General features: G+C 41.1%; 1 pseudogene across 1 annotated transcript; it reads right to left on the bottom strand.

Annotated features, from left to right (window-relative positions):
- Nucleotides 1–5,776: 5,776 nt before the first annotated feature.
- LOC308435529 (uncharacterized protein C4orf19 homolog) lies at nucleotides 5,777–7,226 on the bottom strand (annotated as a pseudogene). Its single transcript has 2 exons — nucleotides 6,428–7,226; nucleotides 5,777–5,882 (listed from the first exon to the last, which is right to left on the bottom strand). The product of its transcript is annotated as an uncharacterized protein C4orf19 homolog (transcript).
- Between the last annotated feature and the right edge of the window lie 3,596 nt (nucleotides 7,227–10,822).

Here is a 10,822-nt window from a genome sequence, read left to right as displayed (position 1 = left end):
CCCCAATTTAATTCTCCATGAAAAAAAAAAAAATACACCCTTTAAAGAGAGTTTTTCCACTTTTCTAAACTACAGGATTTACAAAGCAAATCATTCCAAGGTTTATAAAGCAGATTACCTCTTGCCCCTGGGTGCTCTCTAGCAGTAAAAGATAGATTTGTTTACGACTGGTAATTAAAAGACTCCATACAAGTCCACTAACTGCTTTTAACCCATCTTCAAAGCTTAACAAGACCCCTGTGTTTTCCAATTACAAATCAGTTTCTAGTTGACCTCTTGTTTGCTGCTATTAGCAAAACAAGAGGGGAAAAAAACCCACAAGGTAAGGACTTCAAGTTTAACCACATATTAATTCATCTTAAATTAAAAACAGAGCTTCTCATGAATGAGATCTTCAAAGATCCATGAGTAAAGCCATACCATTACCGATTTAGATCTGCAACAAAAATCCATTATCATTATTTAATTTGTATGCCAAATTAAGAGCGTCATTGAGACCCTCAAAATCTAGTCTCATCTTTGTCACCTTCCGTCACTGTCTTTCAGAAGTGATTTAGTTGTGTGAAAAACAAAAGTAGCTTGATGCGTTCTAGTTACACACTTGGTGCACCCGGAGAAACTTGTATTTCACTAACAACCGTGGACCTTGGATACTGAGAGTCTCCTCTGCCAAAACGGAAGGGAGAGTTGGAAGGAAGAACTTTTTTCAAATCACAGTGTTACGTGGTGATTCGTTCCTATGTTTTGTTTACAAACATCGAAATCGGTGTATTTCAGGCAGCTCTAGTACAAATGTGATAATGTATTGCTGAAGTGTTTGAGATGTTACTGTGCTTATGTAGTAGGGGCTGATGGAATTCCACCGACTCATCATGGCATTGCATGTAATACCCAAATTGTGTGAAATCCTTCTGCTATGTACATGTATAAATTAATACAGAGCATATTAAAAAGGCAAAGATGTCTGTTGGCATATTTTTTAAAGAAATACATTGTCATCTTTCATTCATTCATCGTTTTTGTCTCTGTTTCATTCCATTTATTCTTCATGTCAGCCAGGAGCTATGAGCATCCTACCTTGTCTATCTCGTGGGAGGGAGAAGGATCTCAAAGCACTGGTTAGAGATGACTTACATGAATCACAAGATCCTTATCTTTAATAGTGCAACCACTTTCAATCTAACCTGGTGGCACAGCCCTCATACCCTTGATTATATGAAACCATCCATAACTGTCAGTCTGTTATTAGATACATTTGGGGATTATAGCCAAGAAATCCAGGACAGGGACGTATAAAATCATTTCATCCCGTGTTGGCTTTCTTTATTCTGGAACCAGACTTGACCTGTCCAACATCACCTCAGGTCACTGGAACTATTATAACTACACGTTTCTAATATAATTTGAGAGAAAGATTAAGATCGAATGAAAGGTAACTAATTAAATATCATTAAAATGCACAAAGGCCACTGTTAGAAAGTTTTGTGGGTTTTTTTGTTTTGTTTTGTTTTGTTTTGTTTTGTTTTTTTAGATCCAGAAAGCATGAAATGAAAAACCTGAGGGTTAAGTGAGAACCACTGGGCTCATGAAGGGAAATGGGGTGATTTGTAAACATAGCACCTAAATTGCTGACTCCTGAGACCTGGGGATCTTTTTAGAAAGGATACACAGAGATGCACCTTTCCTTGTATGGTCCAGAGGACAGGAATAACAAAAATAATTTCATACTCCATAAATGTAAGTCTTCAAGAGAACAACTTGTGGAGCAATAGACGCCCATCAACTTAGATCCTCTAACTGTCAAATTCCTACTGTTAACTTACTCTAAATGGGCCTTTGTGTACAACTGGATATTAAGTATGGTGCTAAGGGAAGGCATTGTGGGAAAAGATATGATCTTGTCATCGTGAAGCTGCATTTCATTTATTACTCAACAGTACAGATGTTTCATACCCATCCTGTCCAACCATACATCTAACATTTATCGGTAGCAACAACAGCTTCATTTCTGGGTCCAATACAAACCAAGACTTCCTAAGTCCCAAACTTAGCCATTGCTATCCCGAGTGGGAAGAAACAGAATGACATGTGTTGTTGGAGACAGTAGCGGGATGTGAGTTCTCTTCCCAACTAGCACTCAAAGAGATCCAAGTGCCGGAAATGCTCCCAGAACTGCTGCACTATGCTTTACCTAGGACTGGTTTCCTACACAAGGACAAGGAAAACATGGGTCCTTCTGAGGTTACACTCACTGCTTATCACATGACTGAACACTTTGGGGTTTAAAATGAGGTCACTGATAAAAAGTAGAGATTGAAGGATCATATTTGGAAAGCCATTGGGGACATGCAGAGAAACCACACTTGTTATTGTGAAAGAAAATGTCAGGTGTCTTACTCCTACCCTGAGTTTAGGTACAATTAGTGTCATAGATTGACAAAGGCATGGGGCATGGGAAAGTGGCTGGAAACCTAAAATGAAGAAAAACAATTATAATATGGGACAGCAAAGGAAGGGAGCAAAAATTTCCAAACCAAGAACTTTAAACACTTATTTTTGCAACATGGAATTAATTTACTTTCTATATTTCCAAATAATCCCCTGCAGTGTTGGGGAAAAAAAGCACCCTTGACACTATGAACTAGTAAGATCTGAAAATGTTCCTAATGCTATATCTCCTTCACTTAAGTTAGTGATGTGTTTGAGAATTCCAGGTTTTAAGTGTTGGCCAGGCGGCCCCTTATGGTCCTAATCAATGACTGTTTCCTACTTAAAGAAATTCAATATATTCTATCTCACTTTCCGAGAAGCTCTTCCACTGAGACTGAAGCTAGACCATCTCTCCTTCCCTATTGACCAGCAATGCCACCGAATGTCACTGAAGCCTTCTCAGTTGCTGAACTAATCTATTATGTTTTAATTAAGAAAATTTGCCTCCAAATTTCATGCTATGTTAGTGAAGTGTTCAATAGAAATTCAATAAAGCCAGTTAAATGTCTTTCATTAAGAAACACAAAAAGTCACAAATAGACCAAGAATTATGTCTCAATTCAACCCTTCCAGACAGGCTGACAAAAGCTAATACACAGATCTCTCACACATGTACCACGCTCCTAGGTTCACACTTAGCTACACACTCCAAAAATGTCTACTCAACCAAGGGGGTAGTTTGTAGTGTTGTAGGCCTGTTTCCATTTCTCTCCTGGGCATGGCCACTTGGGGAGGCAGAACTTGGGGAGTTTATGCTTACCCCAAAGACACTGCTGTGAGGGTGGGAAAACCAGAGCTAGAGCTCAGGAGTCCTCGGGGCTGCAACAAGGCTGGGCGTGGGGTTCTCAGACTCTTGGACATCCAAGCCACGCTGGGAATTGCAGAAGAACAGAGAATGGAGCCAGGAACACAAAGGCACTGCATCTATCCCTGGGGGCTAGGGTAAAAGGGGAAAGTCTGACTTGCCTCACGGGTGATTGTCCTTAGTTTGGCAGATATAGGAGGACAGGGAAGACTTCTATGGGAGATTAGGCTGCGGCTCTGTAGACGAAGGCCTTCTTGGCTCCCCATAGTGGATCTTGATGAAAAGAGACAGTCTATGGTTCTAAACACTTTATTGTCAGGACAGAAAATGGGTGCATAAAACCATACCCCACTTCTCAGGGTGGGCCTGAGATTAAATACCTTTTGCAGGGAGGAATGTCTGGGAAGGAAGCTTATTATTGGTTTAGCCCTCCAGGTCACTAGGTTCCTCATTAACATGGAGAACTCTGCTTTGGGCCTACATAACCATAGGAGTCACTTAAGCCTCCGTTATGTGCCCACAGAGTCTCCGGGTCTCGATCAGCTCTGTTTTACCAGTCTTCCTGGCATGGTTTTATGTCTCAAAGTAGTTCATCTGTGTGCAGCAAGTATTTTGATGAACAGGACTTATGCCCTGGACCAATAAAATACACTTTGACATCTACATACTGTAATGAGCATATGGTCACTGAAGGTCTTCCAGAGATGTTGTATGAAGACACCAAGAAGATAATTACCATTCTAGAAAACACAGAACTCCTGTAAAAAACAAAACAGACCAATAGCCACTAACTCTTCCACTTTCATAGGAACTGATCCACTCCTTATTACCATATTAACAACAAGAACGTTGTATAAGTCCACGCATCATACTTAGTGGCTTATTTTGGTTACTTTCATTGATAGTGCAATCAAATGCCTGATAAGAACAACCTTAGAAAGGAAAGATTCATCTGGCTAATGGTTTAAGAATGAATATAGCCATTGGGTTTGCTGATTTTAAAAAAGTGGGGACACAAAGTTGGGAGGGTCACTTGTTTGGTGTTGGAGAGGAGTTGCACAGGGACATGTGGGTATAATCAAAATATGAAATCTCAGAGAATAAATTCAAAGTAGTATACATGTTTATAAAGAAAGGATATAGTCCATTTTGACAGGGAAGGCACCCCTGCAGAACCATGAGGAGGGTGGTCCCATTGTGTCTACAGTCTGAAACAGAAAACACACGGGTTGTAGGGCCAACTATAAAGCTTCAAGGGTTACTCCCATTGCCCCCCCTTCTCCCAGCAAGGCTTCACCTCCTAAACATTCCACAACTCTCAAAACAACTCCTAAAAACCAAAAGTGAAAACATAAGATCTTGTAAAACATCTCATATTCAAACACACAGTAGTGGCTGACAAACTCCTCAACCAAAACTTTTTAACTTGGCATTCTTGGATGTCTTTACTAGACTCCCCTGCCTGTCAAATATAGCTGTCCTCCCTCTTTACTTTTTTAATTGAAAAGGACACCAAACAATCATCTACTTCTGGTTGGCAGAATGGAAGAATGTCTGCAGCATGTACGGTTTGGGCCAAAATTACCTTAATTCTTTAATTGGTCTACAGATTTCATTCAAATACAAGAACTCTAGATTAAATGTATGTGCAGCTGGAAAGTTTGCTTCTGGGACTAGGAAAATACATTCGTGGGAAAACATGTATTCTATACAAACATGAGGAACTGAATTCAGATCCCCAGCACCAATGCCAAAGCCACTCACGATCATAGATGCTTGCCTGTCTCAACACTGGCTGGAGAGTAGTGAGAAGGGACAGGAAGGATGGAGCTTGCTGACCAGTCAGTCTAGCTAGACAAGAGGGAGTTCTGAGTTCTGTGAGAGGCCTTCCTTGAAGGGAGTAAGTTGGAAAACCATTTGTTCACTGGTCAAGTCTGCTTTACCCTGAAGGGCACTGGGTTTAACATGACGTTCAACGATTGGTTAGTTAGTAGTTCCCTGGGTGACTGCACCTGAAGTTAAGCTCTGGCACACAGTGGGCACTTTAACTGGATAGTTACCTTTTCTAGGTTGGGTGAAGTATTTGGTTCTTTAGAAACAAGGTAGAGAAATACACTCAAACAGAATAGTCCGTGTTTGTGTGGCTCTGGGATCAAGTGTGGGGATGTCAGGGCATTCTCGTGCACATCTGGGCAGATGCTGTGGGGGAGCTTTCAGGGCCAGCATGCAAGCTGCTTACCTTCTGCACTTGTGGTCATGGACATGGAGGCCCACTCCTATTTTGATGCTATCATTGTGAATGCATTCAGAGTAGAGGGATGCTCTCTACAACAAGCAGCATGACACAGGAACATGGGAAGATGACAGATGTAAACAAGTGGTACAGCTGGTAAGACTGCCGGGGCATGCTGGCAGCTCAGGCATGCTTCTCTCTATCTGCTCCCTGTGACTACAGCTCACTCACCTCATCTCACCCCTCTCCTAATCCACATCATCTGCATCTTCTCCTGCAGTAACAGCTTCTAGTGCTGCAAGGGCTTCTGCCACCTCAGCGTCCTCATCTGCCACAACACCCTCCCTGTCCCCACTGTAGGTGTGTGTCACGCGCCCACGCTTCCCGCCACTAGGAACAGGCGTGCAACAAAACAAACAGCTTCTTCTGCGGACAACCTTTATTGTCCAGCACTTTGAGCAGGGGGCTTCTTGAGCAGGAAACTTGTCTCTGAGTCGGGGACTCCCTACCGAGTTCTACTGTCTAGACGGCCTCTCATGCACAGTCCCCTACGAACGATCTCTCTGTCCAGTCTCTGTCCACGTGGGACCTCCCGCAATCTCTTTTACCGAGTCTCTCTCCACGTGGTGCCTCTCCGCCATCCCTCCACGTGGGGTCTCCCGCAATCTCCCCACCGTCTTCCTCTCCTTCTCACGTGGGGGAGAAAATGCACTGCTATACATGCCTAGGAGACTTGTCTTGCTACCTGATTGGTGCATCCTCCTGTAGCTCAATCATGTGCCCCGGGGGTGGGCTGTGACTTATGTGGTGCATGCGCATTAAGTCTCTTGGCTGGGCAACAGCTCTGTTTGCTGAGTTCTCGGCGGGAAGCCGGCACCATGTTTGGGTGCAGCACAAACGGCTCCCTACAGGTGTGGGGATCTTTCTGCTCACTTCCAGAATCAGCCACTGGTGTAGGGTGAGCGGGATCCTCCTCTTTAAAGTAGACATTCAGGAGCTCTCTTGTCCCTGCCTCATTCAGTGAGTCCCAGCTTCTCTTCTGGGAGAAGGGCATGCTCAAACCTTGTTGGCTCACCTTGGGGTGAATTTCTGACAGAGGCTTTACCTCAGAGTGGTTTTCAAAGAGACAGTCCTTTTCTTCAGGGTCTTCATTGTCTACCTCGAGGCTCCAGAGCTGGGGGTAAGCTGGGGCTGATGTATGGGATGTGATCTGCCTTTACCAAGGCCTCAGCAGGGGCTCTGGAGTCTTCATATTCCACCACCTGGGTCTCTTCCAAGGTGGGCAGCATGCAGCTTTGCTTCCTGTAGTCCTCTTTTTCAAGGAAGGGTTGAGCCAGATGAACACTGTCTATGATGGCTGCCCAGACTCCTGACAGACTGCAGAGTATCAGTGGGTTTGATGCCATTGAGAATACTATGCTTCTCCACACAGGGTTTTTCTTCTGAGTCCTCCTGGGGAAGCAATCGTTGGTGAGGTAGACCAGTTGTACCTCCCCTGCTCTCAGGTTTGCTCAGGCTCCCACCGTCAAGGGCATTTCTGGGCACCTCAACCTCACTGTTTTGGGGGTCTATTAGTCTGACTATGTCATCCTCCTCCAACTTACAGTTGTTTACTTTGTTAATAAAACAAAGGGAGGGCACTTGAACTGGATCAAAGAGATAGCTTTGTATCATCTTACACCTGCACCCTATCTGGATTATTTTTTATTGCCATCTGAGAGCCATGCTTTCTGAGTCAGGTACCAGCCTGAGTGGCAGGACATTCTTCCCATCCTAACATTTTATTCCCAAAGTCTCCTATGTGGTCAGGCTGGAGGTTTCCTGGTAGACTGGCCATAGAAGGAAAGATCAAGGATAGCTCTGTGACAACCATTTCTCTACCTTCTCACGCTCCTTTATTTGCCTCAGTGACCAGAACTCGAAAAGTGAAACGCTGCCAGTTAGTCACCACCCCCAGCCTCCATAGATGTCAAAGACTACCAAAAGAGAGCTTTCAGAACAAGTTTATTAGAAGTTTCAATAGAGGGCTAGCAGACAAGGATTAAGCTATGTGCCAGTACTCAAGAACACTGGTTAATCCAGAAAGTTATAAAATGTTAGTTGGAGGACTTAAATGGAGCTGTTTGCAACAGATAAGAAAAACAGGGTATTAAATAGTAAGTAAATAAATAAATAAATAAATAAATAAATAAATAATCAATTAACCCCAGTGGGACTACAGGCTATGAAAATGAATTAGCTGAAGTAACATAACAGCAAAAAATAAATAGTATTTAATTGATAACATGGACATGACTTTAAAAATAAATTAAATGAATAGAAAAATCAGGGCTTTTGTCTGTCCAAAAATAAAATTATATTTTGAAAGTAGAATATAAAAACTGAGAGGCAGAGATAAAAGCCTCAATATCTGTACAAAGTGAGTACTAAAAAATAACATTTTTAAAAAAGAAAATAGAGAGTTGAACACATTTATGAAAAGGGGGTTAAAATATCCTCACAACTTGATTAAAAGAAATGGTAGGACAAAGAAGGTTAGTAGAAAAGGAAAAACAAAATATTTCATGCTCTCCTGATATGCAGAATTCATATTTAAAAGTATAAAAGCAAAAGTCTAGAGAAAAAAGAATAACATGAGGTGTTAAGAGAAAGAGGAAGTAGTTAATAGAGAGGAAACACAGGCAAATTATGAAGTTATATAAAAGGCCACATGAAACCTGTTGTTTAGTAAACAAAAAAATTTAATGCAAAAGATGAAAACACTAAAAATGATTTGCTGAAATATTTCCAAATAATTGCAAATACTAAAACCCTTCATAACGTTAATAAGACCAAAGCAAGGAGAAGTCAATATGGCAGACATGCAAAGCTTCCTCTTGAAGAGGAAACACAGATGTAAAGAGCTTAGGACTGACTGTGAGTAAACAGGTGAAGGAGTCCTCAGACCTGTGAGGGCATCATAATGTCATTCTGGTGTACATGTTCACCAACTAACGACAGAAAGGATGTCTACAGGAAAATAAAATGAAGCCCTAACCCCAATGAAGGAGTTAGAGAAAGGAGTGAAGAAGCTGAAGTGGTTTGCAACACCATGAGAAAAATAACATTATCAAGCAACCAGAACTTCCCCTTCCCCAGCCCCCAGAGCTTCGAGGGACTAAAACGCCAACCACAGAGTACTTATGGAGGGACCATGGCTCCAGCTGCATATGTAGCAAAGGGTGCCATTGTCTGGCACCAACAGGAGAAGCCCTTGGTCCTGTGAAGGCTTGATTTCCTAGTGTAGGGGAATGTCAGGGTGTTGAGATGGGAGTAGGTGGGTGGAGGGGGGGAGCATCCTCATAGAAAAAGTGGGAAGGGGATGGAGAGGCGGAACCGGGAAAGCAGATAACATTTGAAATGTAAATACATAAACTATACAATAAAAACAGAAAGAAATCTAAAGACAAAATGGAAATGAGATTAATTGTGGCAGGGAAATAAATAAAAGGTTCTGTCTTTCTATAATACGAGTAAATATAACATTAGACAAAGAAATGTAAAGGACAGTGTGTAATTCCACTAAGGCAGCTACAACAATATACTGTGGGGCTTTGTAGTTTAGAAGCAAAAATGTATAGCTCACAGTTCTAGAAATTTGATTTCCAACATCAAGATATTCAGCAAAGTCAATGTCTTATGAAAGTCTGCTGCTCCCCACAGCCTTTCCATTCCCTGACATGAAGAGAAGAGAGTAACAGAATTCCCTCGGGCCCCTTTTCATAAGGACACTATTCTGGTTGATGAGGTAGGTGCTTTCATGGCTAGATGCTGCCTCAATACGTGAATTCCGAGAGGCACAAACATTCAGACAACATCACATAAAAATGGAAATTATATCCCAGCCAAAGTAATAAGTGTATAGAAGAGTTATAACCACAATAACCCCATATATGCCCGAAAGTAATGCTTCAAATTACAGCAAGCAGCATTAAGGGTACAATGGAAGAAATCAATGCTGTAATAGAAGGTGTTTACATGCCTGTTTCAGAAGCTGCTAGGTCGAGCAAATGTGAGCAGTGTTATAATGTACCTGGAAAAAGGCCGTCAATCTCAAGAAATTAGAAATATATCAAGCAGTATGCTTGACATACAGAAAACAGTCAATTCTCCTAAATATGCACAGAATGTTCATAACACAACTATATTTAAGAACAAAATATAAGTTGTAAAGGATTGTAGTCACACCAATGAGCTGTAACTATGACACAACAGAATGTAAAAATAACTATAAAATTAGAGCTTAAATAATCTACTGTTCAAATAATATTTCTTTATAATGTTAATTTTCCAAGAATATATATATATATACATACACACACACACATTCACACACACACACACACACACACACACACACACACACACACATATATATATATATATATATATATATATATATATATATATATATATACATATATATCACATAGGTTTTCTATTTTGTGTTTAAACGCCGTTCTATACTTTGAGTGTGTGTCACAGAGAGAGGAGTAGGGAGGAAGGAGAAAGATTTATACATTGGTACAAGCACAATACAGTGCGCATAAGAGGTAAAGGGACAACTTTATTGGGTCAGTTCTCTTTTGCATTTTTATGTGTCTTCTGACAATTGAATTTAAATATTCAGACATCTCTCAGATCCCTTTTGTTGTTGTTGCTGTTTTTAAAAACATATAGATCTTGACTTTATTTCTAAATCTTATTTGTTTATTTATTTATTGTGCTTGTGTGAGTGCATGCACAGTCGTGTGTAGGGACAGGTACATAGGCCAGAAGAAGGCATTGGACACCTGAGAGCCGGAATGACAGGACTTGGTAGGATGCACTGGTTTGTTAAGCATGTGCTGGGATTGATTGAAATTCTGACCCTTATGCATGAACTCCTAACATCTGAGTCAGCCATGCTGTTTTCAGCATTAATTTTACTTCAATGAATGCACAGTTGGCAACTTCAGATTTTTGGGTCTGGGTTACTACACAGAAAGAAATCAAATATTGGGAATATTTAAGAAGAAAAAGAAGTTGAGCAACAGAGTCAAAACAAAAGAAGAAAATTTTGTTGATTTTGAAATTTTAAAGAGAAAAAGATGGAGTGGAGCATCAAAATTAAAAGAAATACAATATTTAAGATAATATGATGCCTGGGGCTGGAGACGGTGCCAAATTCTGTCAGAGGACCTGTGTTCAGTTCTCATCAAACACGTGGTGGCTCAGCCATCCGCAACCAAGTTTTAAGTGCTCTGACCCCCTCT

This window comes from Micromys minutus, assembly GCF_963924665.1.
Source record: "Micromys minutus genome assembly, chromosome: 23".
In the NCBI taxonomy this organism is placed as follows: Eukaryota; Metazoa; Chordata; class Mammalia; order Rodentia; family Muridae; genus Micromys; species Micromys minutus.
This window is presented reverse-complemented; position numbering and strand designations above follow the sequence as displayed.